An 18,286-nucleotide genomic window follows, 5' to 3' on the forward strand; every position below is an offset into this window, starting at 1 on the left:
TAAAATAACAACAACAATAACAAATATGACTCAATTTTTTTGTGTGCATACTTCAAAATATGATGGCTTGCTGTGGCGCAAATCGCATTAATAAGCGAAAATTCAACAGGTTCGTCATACATCAGTGCGCAGCAAATGGTAATACACTTACGCATCCACTCACACACATACATACGCACACTAGTAAGCACAAACGAAAACGCACAACTAATCACACATACAAAGTGCATGAACTTAACTAGCACTTATAAGCATTTAAAAAGTGTCTTTTGTAGTTATTGTTGTTGTTGTTGTTGACCAAAGTTACTGTAATAAAGTTAAGCATGGCGATAATCAGTTGTTCACTTTACAACGCATCACCGCAGAAGAATGTAATTTAATCCCTTTTAGGGATACATGAACACACACACAGAGGCATGCCAAGCCATAACAGCTCACATACTGCTGCAGAAATGTAAGCAAACATGATTTTATGTGCATGTAAACATTACTTAATATTCATGTGTACATGTATGTTGGCAGAATGAGTGTTGTAGGCATCAAAGCGCTGACGGCTACTTCAAAATATGCAATCGTAAATGGGCATTTGTAGAAATTTGTAAGCAGGAACGGTTCAGTCAGTTGAATTCAGTAGGCGCTCTTTTACCCAAGGTATATTCAAACAAGCCACGAAGCTAAAATATACTTTACATATGCATAAATTTCTAATAGCAGAAAAGTGTATAAAAAGATATTTTTGTTATTTTGATATGACCGCAGATTGTAGCATTGGCTTGGGCAATCATCTGTGCCACTTTTCTTGAAGATAACTCATCAAATAAACAACTATTTCTTACAAGGACTAAATATTTATGGTTCGATTTGCATGGGAGCTATATTTTATAGTAATCCGATATCGGCGGCTCCGACAAACGAGCAGCTTCTTGGGAAGAAAACAATGTAATCAAAATTTCAGTTTGATTTCTAAAATACTGAGAGCTTAGTTCGCTTATCTACAGATAGCCGGACAGTCCGACGGACATAGCTAAATTGACTTATATAAGTCATCACGACGAGAATTGTTATATAAGTAGTATACTTTATGTGTCTCTGACGTTTCATTATATATTTGATATACTTCGTGGCGATCTTCAAAATATCCTGTTCAGAGTTCAAAAATACTATTTCCGGATTTTTATCTCGGAAAATAGAAGTAGTACTTAGAACTTATTTTATTTATATTTTTCATAGTAATATTGCACATATAGCATTTGAGAATACTAGATTTTATTCAGTCGTCCGATCAAAAGTGGTCTGAGTGTTTAAATTGTTATTTGCTATACCGAACAAGTTCCAGATTGTTTCTCAATAGTTCCAAATACTGCAGCACTAGCAATCATGATGGAGCTGAACATATCATGGTGATAATGCCAGCAGAGGGTTTCAGCAAAAAGAAGATAATGTCGTCTCGACAAAAAAAAGCTTTAGGGGTAAACACACCACTCGCCCTTTTTCCAAGGGACGGGTGTTAGAAAGAGGAGAGAAACTTTCCAAAGAATTTTAGAGTTTCTATCGGCAATAAGGCGGAGGGAAATGACTCCACGCTCGATATCTAGCTGAGAGGCAGCACTATCCAGTGGTACACTGACCGCTCGAAAACACCGGAAGGTTCTGGAGCGGGCATTGCGGGACCGTATACCAAGCTATCCATACCAATGGAACGTTTCCCGAGCATTTTTCAGGCAGAAGTCTTTGCAAAACTCAATCTTCATCGCAACTATCGCAACCTGCGTATCGCCATACTTAGCGATAGTCCAACGACACTAAAGACGATCTCGCGTATGAGGTTAAATCGATTTTAGTGGAGGAGTGTTCAAGAAGGCTGAACCGCTTATCAGTGTGCAACCTAATCTGGGTGCCGGTCCATAAAGGGATAGTCGGCAATGAGCTGGCCGACGTACTAGCCCGCTCTGCGGCAGCGTCCAGAATTATGGGGCCAGAACCATCAATTTCAGTGGGGTCTCACACTTTGAAAGGAGCTGCCAAGCTGCTTCTACTTGTAGACGGGTACAACCTCGCAAACTTAAGGAAATAATCAGCATCCCCCGAGACAAATTCCACCACATTGTCGCGCTGATTCTGGATAGCCCAGTAATTTGCATTAGAAGGCTAAAAGATCTAGGTTCCATCTACGTGGGCAGCAATCACATCACCTCAGTCGCTCATAACAAGCTCCTGAAATTGTTTAGAATACTGGACCTTGGTGACCAATTGTGATATAGGGGAGGGCACAATAGACTGTAGGTCGCAGTGCAAAACCTCAATCTTCACTCCTATCTATCTATCGTTAGTCATAAAATAATTTCTAAGTAATTTTTAAACTGACAAGAACTATCCATCTTCAAATAATCTGTTACTGCGTTCAATAAAGATCTTATTTTTCTTGTTTCTCACAAATTTCCAACAAGCTCGGAAGTAAAAAGACCTTACTGTCTTTTAATTATTTCTCATTATTTCTAAAATAACTCTAAACCAACTTCATTTATCCATTTCTTGCTAATTGAATTCTTGAATAATCTGGAAATTAGCTTTCACTAGCTCCAAAATAATCGAAACATGATTTTGTATAGCCCAAAATACGTCTTAAAATTAACTCGTTCTACTCTAATATTCCTGAAAAATCTCGAAATTATTTAAAAAAAAATAGAATAGGTCTAGTCAAAATAGTACTGAGGCGGCCTGTGGAAGCTCTGAAATAAACCCAGCGAATCTTAAAATGGTCTCAATATCATTCCGTAATAGCGGAATATTCCCTGCTCATCGTTTTCGCTCATGCTAAATAATGCTCCAGGATTAACCATGAAAATAAGTTCAATATAGTTCAGTACGATGTTTCTTTTACTATTGTATAACACAAAATTATTATTACTTATTGACGAAACTGTATACCCTCTCTTCAGACTTTATCAGCCAGTTAACAGCATTGATTGAAATTAATCATCATACAAAAAACTTAAGCGCCGAACTTCTGTCGCTTTCAGACTGAACCGCTTGTGTTTCGCACAATCTGCTACCCACTTCGTTGCTAAGGTGATCAAACATCCATGTAAGATGTGCGAATGCATACGGTTAAACAGTTAATTTTACGAGCGTCCGACAACTAAGTAGAAATGTCTATGCGAATGACTAATGCTGCAGATATTCAATTGCAGACTGTTCACTCAGTGAAGCAAATGAGGAAAAGTAACCAAATGAAAAGGAGCGTTACCAAAAGAGGGCAGTGACGGTGGTGAAATGAGTTAAAGGAGGTTATATTTAAATAAATTTAAGCAAGAAAATTTTGGAAATTATAAACAGGAATTACATTTAATCAGGCTTCATATTTAATTCTAGGTTTTCCTAACTTCTTTTATTATTTAATTTAATTTTATTCACATTTTTGTTATCTTTGCCCACCTTTATCATAACTTTCTCCTACTCCACTGTTTTTTCACTACCATCTAAGTCACAACTATACTTTTTCTTAGTTATTAGTCATCACAATAGTATGCAAGTTCGTGGCGAGACCAATTTCAAATGCCAACGTCAAGTAAATACATAAAGGTTTGAGCAAATTGCAGCTACAAAAGCCGGCGAAGCACAAGTATATTTGCCTTAATAACATATGTTTCAGCAAACTATGAATCAGTCATTATCGTACCATAAAAAATTGGTTAAAATAACCAAAATCTTGATTAGGATATATGCTAATTTTTATATTATGGACTCTATGATTGGAGGATGGAGTCATGTGTAGAAGTTCACGCAAGTGAGGAAAGTTCTCTGATCGCCATTCACTTGGGAATGGCCAGAAACGATTCTTTTACACATGGCTCAAGCAGCTCACTACTTCCGGTCTTTGACCAAGTATCCTCTGGGTAGCCTAAGAACATCCGTTCGAAGGCGAGCTAAAGTGAGAAGGCGAAACATTCCCTACAAGGGTTTGGGACCCGCCACGTAAAAAAACACCCCCAGTGAAGAGCTATAAGCTATAATTATATAATGAGCACATGTATTGTTGGATAATAAAATATTTCAAGCTTCTTGAGGATCAATGGTGATTTAATCTTTATAATTTAAAAGATCTTTATAGTCAAGTTTGGGTTTTATTATAGCAGAGAGTTGGACAAAGTCCATTATTTTTTCAAATGAGGTAGAGGGAGGAGCCACACAGATAACTTGGTAGTCAGACACTATAATTGATATGCCTTATACGTACTCACTTTTTCAATTTTAGTGTGAACACATATTCTACAGCTCGAAATGGTGATATTGATGATGGGTTGATTTATGATGATGGGCTTTGATTTCCCAGGTGCCCGAAGATGGCTACCATGGAGGATAACATGATAAACTTTCGTATTGAAGAATCACCAACTAAAGTGTGTGAAATAGCTGTGATCAACTGAAAACAATGCGTGGGTCAATGTTAGTTCGAACACATATTCTACAGCTCGAAATGGTGATATCGATGATGGGATTTGGTTTCCCAGGTGGCCGAAGACTGAAACACTACGAGGGTCATTTGGACATGAGAAAGTCGTACCGATCTTTCATTTGATCAGAATTTGACACTGTTTAAGAAGAACAATTATTGCGATGTGCGTGAGTGCCGACGACGGCCTTATCTCACGGTGCTTTCCTCGAAGCACATACATAGATCAATACAATGCGCTGATCAGCGCCTCAAATTATAAATACATTTTGCACGTATATTTTGGTTCCAATTGGTTTAGGTGGATAGGGACACCTTAGCCACCTTGGTCGGGTACGAGGTCGATCTAAAACCTCTGCCGTACTTTGGGTCCGGCACCCGGCCGCAATGCGACTCCACATTGGATTCAATTGGATTGGATTGAATTTTTTAACCCTGCCTGCCTTTAGGTTTCAACCACAGCCACCACCAAAAGGCCAAATCTAATGAGCAGAATGGAGTAAACTCCAAGGGCTCCCCGTGGTACCAGGCTAAAGCCTCTGATAAGCCCTCATAGCTTTTGCTACTACCAGTTGAACCCCCAAAACTCAACGACTGGTAACATTTGTCGCTTGAACAATAAATGTCTTTATATTAGAAATAAATATAAAGCCTATACTAATCATTTGAAGCTGAGTATTATAGCACTATTTCTGATATATACTATGCTGCCATTTCAAGTCATGCCCAGAAAGAAAGACATAGTGCATATGGATTTTAGTCGGCTCTTACGACAGGCATGCCTTACCACGGGTGAATTCTAACCCCTACCCGCAGAGGTAAGTTGCTGTCTAAGAACAGTCTGAAAGGGTTTCTGCATCGTTTTAAGACCATCGGGAAAATGTATACACTCGTTTTACTTAATAACCAGTGGACTTCACCAGCGAACATAAATTAAACAGCGAAGAAGGCGGAGTATGTCCCATTATAACTTTTGGGATTCATAAGATTCATAAGACGGAGATGGAGATCTCTACTAGGAAGTTGGATTGTCACCTCATTCCCCATTTTTTCATATTTGGCTTTGTACGACTTTTGTTTTTGTTTTCGAAAGTTAAAAAGTCTTTCGTTGGGGAAAAATTAAAGGTAAGTGAGTTTGAGGTTACGGGGTTATATTTGGGAGACGTTTAATATACATAGCACATATTTTTCAGACGGATTAATGAAGTCGGAAAATAGCTGGATCAAGTGTATCGATTTAGAAGGAAGTTATCTAGAGATATAATTTATAATTAATAATTTATGTGAAATTTCGCCTATCACTCTTTCCATATACAACAATAACACTGCCGGCATATTGGTAGAATTTAGCTCCAAAGAATAGTCTCGTCGATTTGTAGATAGTCTTTGGGATTAGTAAAATTTAGCGTAAAAGAATATGTTTAGGGCTCTGGAGGTAGATGAAATTGATGATTTCTGTGAACTTAGATAAATTCGTTTTTGAGATAGCGGCAGAAAACATTCTTGAAGTAATTCGTGGTTACTTAGACCCGACTGTCGTGGGAACGGGCCTATCTGGAGAAAGGTCGCATGTAGCCGGTTAAGGAGGGACACCAATTAAGTGAAGGTGCATATCCAAAACAAAGAAGGGAAAACTCACTGGATAAAAACTCAAATAATTTCATGTATATGTATATTTGTATATACCATTTATATACATACATACTTATGTATAAATATGAATCTGAAAACAATAGCGCAGTCATTTTCGCGCCTACAGCACTCCTGCCAATCACCAGCGAGCCATCCAGGCCAACCAACCGTCTAAAAATGTGCAGCAGATCGCCTGCTGATGCGTCAATGCGTAACGAAATGGACACATGGTCGACGGATTATTGCCTCTTTTTCCTGCGATTCGTTGTAAACCACACAGGGTAATTACGGTCTACGGTAATAAGCGACACTTTAGCGTACCACTGTGTAATAAATACAACATTTTCTCCACAGTTCAGTTGACGAATGTGCCACCGTCAACTGTCGTTCCGCATTTCGCATGGAAAGGAAGTCGAAATTGCATTTTAACTGGAAATCATATTGTAGTTTCGCAAAGAGCGCAATTTAACAATCAAAATTGAAATTAGCCCAGATAAACTTACAAGGTATGTAATGCCCATAAATGACAAAGGGAACAAAAGGAAGGTGCCGGAGCTGTTAATATGCAAAAAGAAAAATAAGGATTTAATGAACTACCCAGCAACTGGAGCGTTGGAGCACAAAGCAATTGCAGCCATTTTAGGAAATGCCTCGCGTAAGCTTAATTAGCGCAGTGAGTCAATAAAATATGCAGGCGCCTGCCGAAAGTTAATGAGCCGAGGTGGAATTTTAGTTGGGTAATTTTGCAAAAGGGCGCACAATGGAAAATAATTATTTGTAATTAGGTTGCCGTTAAAAATGCGAAATGTTTTGTTTATAATGTCTTTATTATTCTCACATTAAGATAATCTAATTTTCACAAACAAATATTGAACAAAGAGTTAACTAATATCATATGAAATCGAATATACTTGTATTAGGTTGAAGAAATAGATACCATCAGTGAAGACGTCTAAATAACGGTATGTAGGAAGAACAGAGTTGGTTGTTTTAAAAATAAAATACTATTCTACTAGTTCCCGCTCAATAATATAGTAAAACGGCTTACGCATTTGTTTTTTTTCGCCGCAAATTATTTATTCATATATTTTATAACTCCTTCTACAACCCGATACGTTTTCTGACATTGTCAACTGAAGGGTCATAAGTTATGTTCATTTAGATCATTATTGGAAAGATACTTTTTCCCATAGAATCCGTAATTCACTACTATTTTTGCCTTTACAAGACATACTTTGACGATGTCTATATTCTTACAGGGTTCCAATCTAAGTATGTATATTCTAAAACCTAGAAGGAAACGTCGGAGACTTTATAAAGGATATTTATATGTAAATGATCAACATGACTAGCTGATTCGATTTGGTCATGTCCTTCTGACTGTATATCAGCAATAGATTTCATACAAATGGAACGATCGTAATCAATAATTTTTATGGAATACTTATTTATTTCAAAAGATATCATCACAAGAAAAGACTATTGTCCATTGCAACGGTACAATCTTCGAAGAAATTGTTCAGATCGGACCACTATATTTAATATTAAGGTCAAGTTGTCATATATAATCTGTTTTATTTTGAAGGCTATTATTTATTAAAGCTACTCTTGCAACCAGTTGCTGTAGAGTATTCTAGTTTTGTTAACCTAACGGTTGTACGTATCACCTAATACTAAGCGAGATAGATATACTAGTTCTATCTTTCTGTCTGTCTATCTCGATGAAACTTGGTATGCGGGTTCCTTAGTCCAAAACAAAATTCGTGTTATTAGATGGGCGTAATCGGACACTGCCACGCCCAAAAATCGCCATTAACCGAACACATCTAAAGTGCCATAACTAAGTACTAAATTAAGGTATAAAGCTCTAACTTGGTATAGAAGAGCGCAATGGTAAGGGGCAACTGTGGGCAACATTTTTTTAAAAAGTCTGCGTGACCGCGTCCTCTAACAAGTTTAAAGCACACATCTTCTAAACGATTAAAGCTACAACAACGAAATTCGCCCAGCACGAATATCACAAGAACTCTTACCGACGGTGAGAAATCGGAGGATAACCCCTATAACGGTACTGTTAAAAACTAGTGTGAGAATTGGACGATGGGCGTGGTACCGCCCACTTTTTGGAGAAATCACATTTCTTGGGGCCGAACTGACCGATTTGGACAAAATTTCGGTGTGAAGATTTTCGAACTTTGTACCGCATATATCGGCCAATGTGTGAGTTATCCTAATGAAAAGAAGAGAGCATGTTTTAGTCATAACAGAGAAATTTACTTGCAAAAAATCCTAAGAGTTGCCAGAGGTTATATTGTGGATAAATTTTATTAAAGACTCTTAAAAAAATAATTTTTCCAAGAGAAGAGTTCATAGTTTAGTTGAGATATTTTAATGTAAGGCGTTTTGCCTATAAACTGCTTAAACTTGAAAATAAGTTCTTAATTTATTCTAAATATAGTACTACCTAACGCATGTTCAAATGGTAGAGAAGCGAAACATTATGCTCCCACTGTAAAAGCGCCTATTTCCTGAAAGAAAAGCTTTTTCAATATCCTACCATTCATGTGAATAGTTTTTGCTTTCGTATATATGTACATACGGTCATTCTGGAGCATTACATGACTTCTGCTCTACTTGATTTACTTTGTATCAAAACAGCGAGTTAAACGCCAGCGAGGCACGCCCACTAATTACAATAAATGGCCGTTAGAGTAACTGTAGTCTAACAAATTATTTATTTTTTGTTCAGATACAGCGAAGATAATATAAAGCTGTGTAAGCTAGTGGAGCCAAGCTGAGAAGAATCTCATTTATTAGTACCGCTAATAAACGCTTATCAATTCCACTTATACTAGATCTAAACTACGGTGAGTATATGTTTGTTGTATATGAACGTTAGGATAGTGGAGTGTAAGCTGTAGCTTGGCTTTGAGTAAACATATAATTTTCGCAAAATAATCGATTGAGTATTAATTTATTGCAGCTGTGGTTGTGACGCTTCCGTCACTAATTGAACAGTTGGTTTTGCAAGTAATAAATGGGTGGGAGCAAAAGATAGATTGAACTATAAAGGAGTAAATAAAAATGTGGCAACTGTGGGTGCTATAAGTATATACAAGGTCTGTCGCAAAAGAAACAGAACTTTTTAAATAAAACTTTTTCTGGTGGCGCCACCTATTGGTGGGTATATGAAATAAAAAGTTGACATTTAGTAAAAATTTTAAGAAAATTGTACTGATTTGTTTTTCGATTCCGAGGGTATTGTACACCGAACTCTCTCCCACCTGGCCAAACGATTAATGCTGTGTTTTACCTTAGTGTTATGAGGCATCTTTTGTCACGCATTCGTCGTGCTCGACCACAATACCGTGAGGCAGGGTCCTGGCGCCTGTTGCACGATAATGCGCCGTGTCATCGATCGACGCTTGTCACTGATTTTTTGACAAAAAACTCCATATTAACCATTACTCATTCACCGTACTCACCTGATCTGGCACCCTGTGATTTTTACCTATTTGGAAAACTTCATTTGCCCGTGAAAGGACACTGGTTTCAGGATATTTCAGCTATCCAAAGGGCGACGACCGATATTCTCAAAAGCATTCCAAAAAATGACCTTAAACACTCATTTAAAATGCTAATTGACCGCGCTAAACGCTGTATCGAAGCACAAGGAAACTACTTTGAATAAAAAAATATAACTATTGAAAAATATTATAATTTTTTGTTGTTTTTTTTAACAGTGCTGTTTCTTTTGCGACAGACCTTGTACGCATAGTAAGACATCATAGTATTGGACATCTTGAATCAGTTGTGGCACGAAAAATTAATCATATTTGCATTGTACAGTTTAGTATCAAGGATCATGTGGTCAATATTTTTAGTCACTGAAAGCAAGTGTTGACTGTGCGAGAAGAACGTATGTATTATACGTTGAATTTTATTTGATAGATATATTGCTTATCCATCTTATTTAGAAGCTTTGGTAAGTATTTTAGTTGAAACTGATGATGATATAGTCCGGTAGGGTTTCAAGACTAATAGGTGTCGCGTTGTTCTGTTTCTAAGATCCATATGTAGTACAAGTAGGGTCGATTGTTAACATAATCTACTGAGTGCCGCTGCTCTGTTCACATTAAGTAGCTTCTTCGGCCATACAATTTGCTGAAATGAATTAAATAGTTCCGAAAGCATCAAGTATATGGCTTTGGGTTCATCACTCTGTGCTTGTAACTACTGTTCACGGTTAAACTCTAAGTAATGTATTTAGTGAACTATATAAACTTTTGAGTAAGAATAACCCCAGAACAAATAATCTAAAGGCATTAAATCACATGATCTTGGCGGTAATTTGACTGGATCGTTTCTCGAAAATAATGAGTCGCCTAACTTTTCACGCAATGACTTGACTCAACAGCGGCAACTTAGTTTGCTGTCGAAGCCATTAAACCAGAAATGGGCCTCATGTGAGAAGATGATTTTAGAATGTTTTTTTTTGAAAACGTGAATTTGCGTAACCCTCTTCGACAATTTCTATGCCTTGTACCAAAGAAAAACCTGGCATGTTTTCAAATTAATAAAATATTTACTTCAGCCCTGTTAGCATGGTCACAGGCAGCCCTTATAAATATTTAGCAAAAATGTGTAAATAAAAGTAACACATTGAACATAAATTCATATTTTGAGACAAATATAGTGTAAATAAACACACACCTCTCTACGATCGATATAAATATAATATCAGATAGTGGTCAAGCAACTGTTAGCTGAGAGATAATCACTTATCTTCAAGGTATAGTAAATATTAGTAAACCTAAACTGTATAAATAGCCAACATATATGTATGTATGTGTGTGCGCATTTAAGTATAAATAAGCATTATATATTTGCGCTAAAGACCGGTAGCGAGCAACTTAGTTATGGCAACAGCTAAATCAATATATGTACCTATGGGTACTTATAGAAAAAACATGGCACATGCGGGTACTTTAGATACTTAGGTTTAAGAAATCTCTTTTGACAGCGGAGGCAAGCAGATAATCACATGCAAAGCGCATTTGAAATGATGGATGATAAATATTGTAAACAAACAGTTAGTAAACGACACAGGAGAGACAGTGAAGTATGAGAAGAAAAGCAATAGCAGTAACTGAAATGTGCAGATATCTTTTGCACCTAACAAACGGTGCGATAATAATAACTGGAAGTGGAAGAACTGTGTGCGTATATTGTATTCGAAAGATAGCAAAATAGCCAGCTATGGGGTGAGTACGCGTTCTTGTAAACTTTTTCAATAAATTTATGCACGAATAAAAAAAATATATATTTGTAAGTATATTAGTATATACATATGTATAAGAATATAAGAGTGCAGCGGAAGGTAATAAATCTTAAATGGCGCACATGTTAATTGCATTTAAATCAAGTTGCTAGCAAGCAGCGCGCAAGTGCGAACACTAGGGGTAGTCAGATCTGCGCGTTGACGGCTGAAGAAGCCAGACTGCTTGCAAGCTGAAGAAGAAAAAAAAATTAAAAATCTGTCTGCTTAAATAAAAGCGCATGCTCATTGCGATTGAATGGTAATTTGCATTTTATAGCGCAGCTTAGGCGACTTTTTTTTGCTGCCAGCCTGTAGAAGCATGCGAGTCTTTCAATACTTTTTGTTTAATTTTTAGATATTTATACCCTGAACAGGATATATTAAGTTTGCCACGAAGTTTGTAATATCCAGAGTGAAACGGCAGGAACCCTATAAAAATGTATATCTACTATTGTGGGCAAAAAGAAGTAAGACTTTTTCATTTATATTTCGCGCGAAAAGTAATTTTCCATAGATTGGTTTGACTGCCAGTTAAATCTGCGCTAAATATCGCATCAAAATAAATTCTAGTTTAGTGGAAAAGGCCTTCGGTGATAATTGTTTGTCGTGAGCAAGTCTTTTTAACTGGTACAAATTAGTCAAAGACAGTCGAGGGAGTTTTGACGATAAACCACATCCAGGACGACCAACAGCATCAGCTGTCGATGAGTCTTGGATTTATGCTTACGACTCGGAAACAGTCGACAAATCAGCCGAATATCGTGGCAAAGGTGAGCCGAAGTTGTAGAAATCACGTGAAAACAGGTCAAAAATCAAAATTGTATTGACAGTTTTCTTCGATTATCGAGGTGTGGTGCACTTCGAATTCCTTCCGACCGACCTGACTTAGTTTTGCGTGACTTTTGGCTATTCAGCAAACTCAAACGACAGTTTCGGGGAAACCGTTTTGAGACAACTGAAGACATTAAACATGAATTGGAGGATATTCCGGAAATTGACTTTAACAACTGTTTCGAGGATTGGAAAAAGTGTTAGCACAGGTGTATCGGGATCAAGGGGGATTTTTTTGAGAGGGATGACGTAGATTTTGAAGAAAAAATTAAAAATTTTAAAATTATGAACAAAGTTTTACCATTTTTTGCTCATTGTGAGAAAAGTTCAGCGCTATGAGCGGAGTCGATCTGAAATTATGTACACGTCTTTTACTCTTCAAGAAGCTGCTATTTTGTAGGAAGCGCCCATATTGGACTGCTATAGAATATAGTTGTCTAACAAACTGAACGATGAAAATCAAGGACTTGTATGGAAAATTATTTCCTTCCACTTTATTATATATGTATTTGCCATACAAAAAGATCAAATAAGATCAATGCAAAGGTCTTTTTATACTCTTTTGTGCTGTAAGAAGTGCAACTGTAAATGGTATTACAGCGTCTTCTTTGTTTTTTCTTATTTTATTTTATTTCTTTTTTGTTTTTAATTTTTGTTCACCTCCTTGTCTACTTAGACGCGCTCTGTCAACCGAAATGAGCTGTATATAAGCTATAAAAACGATTTATGTGTTCTTGATTGCGCGCATACGCCCATAAATATGCATATTAGTAATAAAGAAACACAAAATAGTTTTATAGCAACAACAACAACGACGATGACAATAAATAAATAACGAGAGGTGCGAGTGTCATATAATGGTGAAAAAAAAATGGTTTTGAATAATAAAATTGACAATAAAGTGACTGCAAGTAAGCTTAAATAAAGTATAGGCGCATCTGGTGGCTCACTGAAAGCGAGTGTCAATCAGCAGCGATCTAGCGCTAGATGTGCGCTGAAGAGCAGCCACAGAGGCAGAAGAGGAGCACATACTTATAAAGAGTAGTTGTAAAAGTAGGCGATGAAGGGTTCAATGCGCCAGTTATGTATAACCATTTCGCGTCTACATGCGAAACAATAAAAAGTTGTGTTGAAAGGGGCGAGTAATGGCAGCACTACAAGAAGGTGATTAACATTTGAACGGCTTAACGATCACTTACTCATGCGCACACACTCACGCCTCTTTTCGGTTTGTTGTCGTTTGCCCTATAAAGTGCTAGATCATTGCAAGCGCTGCTTTCTGCTAGCTATGAGATCCCCTCTACGTTGTCATGTCACTAGCAGGGTGTTTGAATACCAAATGCTGGCAGCATGATGCATCATCTACTTGTACAAAATAAATATTTCGCATATTGCTCGAGGTAAACGCTGCAGATGCTGCTATCTAATCAGCGCACAAGATCAGTGAGTAGTAATCTGATTTCTTTTTTGCATCTTTTACATATTCATAAGTCCTTGATGCAATGAAGTATTTTGAAACACACACACACATACATATCCATATGCAATTGCTGCTTCCTCTCTGGAACTCCTGCTGCAATGCATTCTTTCACTCCATTAGGTAATAAACCTTAAGCGTAAAGATACTTTACGTCAAATCTCTTCTAATCTGTATATGTATATATTTCACGCTTCGCTGTTGCTTACAATTGCCCTCTAATTTACTGCATACCCATTTAGCATAGTTCACGGCCTGCCATTATACCCCTTTGGAATCATTATGATCGCATAGAGCAAGCCGCTGCGAATCACCCGCTTGCAATGACATCAGCGTATGCGTTGTAATGGCGGATTTATTATAATTACACTCGCCATGATATGCCAGATGAGTAGGCACATTTAAGGAATAATAAAAAAAAATATAAGAAATCCTTGAAGATCACAGATCTTGATAAAAAATGTCATTTAGTGCGTCAACAATGCTTTGTCACGTTTTGTTGGCAATTTAGTTGCGACGAGTTGGAATAAATTAGAGGATACTTTTCTTGCGCTGATAATGATTTTCTGAGGGGTTGTTGCCAAAGGCGTGTGAAAGTTAGCGATTAACGATCGTGATGATTTTAAAATGGTAATAATCCAATACTTAGAATAATTGAAAAGTCATATACAATACGGTAATTATATATGATTTTAGGCTGTGTAGATTAACTAGTAGTTTCTAGTTCAAATTTGAACTTTAGGATATTACTTTAAGCCTTTGGATCGTAAAATTACCAGATTCACTATATTTCTACAGAGCGAAGAAATATAAATAATAATTTTTGGTTAATAGTCATATTGAAGCCTGCTTTAGGAATATGAGTAAGGTCATTTATCTTATATGAAAATTCTAATTTTTTTAAGATAAATGGAAATACATACATAGAGCCGAAATTTAATTATCATAAGAAATAATATATTCTTTGGTGGTTAAGTAGGTTTTGAAATTTCAAAAAAAAAAAATGTTTCTTATTTTTTTTTAAATACTTTGATATGTGCAGAATATATTCCCAAAGTTTCAAGATAATCACAATAAAAGTGCCAGATAATGCACCTTTGGGAAAGAGATGAGTTTTTCTCGAAACATGGTTTTTGTAGTCGGTGGACATGATTTTTCAGAAACTAGTGAAGCGATCTTTATAAAACGTTTCACAGTTCTTGTAAATGAGATGACCTCTTGTTATAAGTTTTTTCGGTCACAACTCATTTTTTAAGACAATGGCTGCCAATGGCTGAATTTTCAAAAAAATTTTATGAAAAAGTCACAAAATATTATTCAAATGTTGCTGCTTGATATGTTCAAAAGTTTCAATTCATCCTTATTTATTTACGCACCGCAAAAAAAAACTAAAAATTTTGTCTACCAGAAAGCACTATATTAATTAACTGTATATGATCATAACTGTGTTGTATTTAATTTAAGCAAAGATTTGTTTATCATGTTCACAGTCCAGAAACGAGCACATCCAAGAAAATTTTAAATTTTTGTATATGAAGTGTATAAATATAAATAAATGACTTAATATGTATATAATATGTGCATTTGGATCCTTAATGTCAACGTGTATTAGTAACTCTTTATTTCCATCAACTTGGCTCCATCTACTTGGGAACCACTTGGCTCGCCAGGACATGATAATATGGTGGAAGTACTAGGCGACTCGAACAAATCTGATTCGATCAGAACATTATCAATGTTGAGCTGCTGGCTGTCTTCAATAACATCAATATCTACCAGAACGTTCTTGATGTTGGGCTTTTGGCTGTCTTCAATAACTTGAACAGAATGTCTCCTCAGATGATGAAGATGGCATTGTAGATAGAAACGTGTTTTGGTTTAGATAGCAGCTTTTGCTTTAATATATTTTTTTGTACTTTTGCCCTGTTCACGCGTATTATTCGTTCTACATTCTTACCACACTTGGTACAAAATCTGAAGGTAACAGCGATTATGTTGTAGCATTCGTCGCATCTTAATAATAATTTAATGCAATCTGGACAGTTATTATTTTTTTCTGCCGTTCCATCCACTTTTTACAAAACGGACAATGCCTTTTTAAGGAGTTGAGGGATATATAGCTTCACTATAACTATATTATAGTTGTTTGAATTCTTTATTTTCTCGATGACAGATGTAGTTCTTCTTCTTTTCCTAACCTTGGCCATCGTCAAAAAAAAAACAAAACGACAGATGTAGTTTGATAGTTATAGTGTAAATATATGTCAGTATATCAGTCTATGGTAAAATGTCACTTGAAATGTTAACGTCTCTTTGCTGTGCATCTATACTATAATTCTTTAATATCCCTAAAAATCTAAAAGCAGCAAATTTCAATAAAATTAAAAAAGTATTGTGTCGTGTGTTTGTGACTTACTAAATATGCCTCCAATAATTAGGCGGTGCGAAGTTCGCCGGGTCAGCTAGCTTTTTATATAAAAAAAAAACAATTGCGGAATGGAAATAGGCGTTTTGTCGGACGTCAAAACCCACGTAACCCCTTAAGAACTCTAAATTTGTATACTTTTACAACCAGTTGGTACAGAGTATTATAGTTTTGTTCACCTAGCGGTCATCTACATAAACTAAGCGAGACAGATATATAATTAAATATATATACATATATGATCAGGATGATGAGAAAAGTTGAAATCCAGCTGATTGTCTGTCTGTCCGTCCGTCTGAATAAAGCAGCTATTCATGAGTTATTAAGCTTCTAAAACTTATATTTAGGCTTAAGTTATGAAACATATTCAATAAACACTCGTTTTTAAAGAAAAAATACAGAAATTAATTTAATTTAGTTTTTGAAGATTATCTCGTTCGAGCATTCTGACTGATAACTGTTGAATGACACGGGTGACGGTTTGCTTAAAGGCCTGAATCAAAGCGGGATTGTCCGCATATACTTAATTGAAAGTCTAACGTTATGATATCACATGATCTTGATGGCCAATTGACTGGCCGAAATCGTGAAATTATCTGTTCACTGAAGTGCTTTCTCAATAAATCCATAGATTGTTGCGATGCATTGGAAGTGACGACGTCTTGTTGAAACCAAATTTCGCCGAGCTCACGAGCTTCAATTGATGGTTACGTTCTCAGCGGCAGCATTTGAGAAGGTTTCTCTTCGTCCCAAATGAGGTATTTTTGCTTATTTACATACTCATTGAGCCAGAAATGGGCCTCATCGCTGAACAAAATTTGGGGTCGAGTGGCTCCTGTTGTTGCAAAAGCTGTATTTTGTATGTTTTATATGTGACCTGGTCTACGGAAAGGGGTCTTAGGTGTCAAAAAAAAAGAAGAACAATTAATGAGATAACGAGAAACTGACGATTATTTTTAACAGCTTTTCCCAGAAAACTAGTTTTCGCACATTAGCTCCCTTTTCGTAGACCAGGTCACATATACATACGTCAGTCCGAACGGCTACGAACGGCGCCGAATCGACTCTTCACGGTCTTCGCGTACAATTTCAGCTACTGCTGCTCTATTTTCTTCACTGTGTACTGGACGTGGTCTATTCGCTTCAATATTATCGAATAATGAATGCTGGTTCTCAAGATGTGTGATGATGTTGCGAATAGTACGCTCAGTAGGCCGATTATGTTGCTCCATAATGGCCACTCAAGCGTAATCTGTCAAAAAAAACGGCTATTGAAAAACATACATAACTGGATCACCCGTTATATATAATATGTTTATTGAATAAAATTAATGTCTGTGATAGTTCTTGTATCCAATTAAGTCAGATTTCTTATATAGAAACTGTAATAGAAGTTTCTTAATAAAAATGCGCTCAAGAATTTTGAATTTGATCGAAAAACTTTCCTGAGCTAATTTTATAGTGCACTGTATTACAAAGGTCCTTACTGCATTCTGTTAAATGTAATGAAAAGCAAATTAGAAATAGTGCTAGCTTTAAAGTTCTTTCGTTGAAATAAACGTCGTTCATATGTACATACATATATAATAGATACATGTATGTATGTATATTGTTAGCGTATATTAGACTTAAGACCTAAGTACATATTCGCATCTGTCCACTCTGTTACAAATCTCTCTATATATATACATATGTATGTATATGTATGTATTTATGTGTTTGTATACTTAATTGCTGGCACTCAATTTACGATAACTTCATTCTTTTTGTTGTTTTTCTGCTTCTTGCAGACACTACTGTCGTTGTTGTAATAATAAAGTTTGTATCGTTGTAATTGCTGTTGTTTTTGTTTGTTTCGTGGTTGTTGTAACTGTCACTGCTAGTTTGTTAAGCAGTGATTCAAAATTGTGCAGGTGTCCAACGTTTTCTTGTTCTCCACACTTTTTCCTCGCTTTTTGTTGTTAGAGTTTTATTTATTTATTTTTGTTTTTTGTCTCTATCACTTGTGCTTCTTCGTTTGCTGTGCTTGTACTTTTCCATATGTACATATATTCCTCGGGCATTACGGACAAGTCACACTATCTGTAGACGTTACTTTTTGAAAACTAGTTCTAAATTGCTTTGGCTGTTGCAATGCAAACGGTATTA

Source organism: Bactrocera tryoni, chromosome 5, assembly GCF_016617805.1.
Source record: "Bactrocera tryoni isolate S06 chromosome 5, CSIRO_BtryS06_freeze2, whole genome shotgun sequence".
Taxonomy (NCBI): Eukaryota; Metazoa; Arthropoda; class Insecta; order Diptera; family Tephritidae; genus Bactrocera; species Bactrocera tryoni.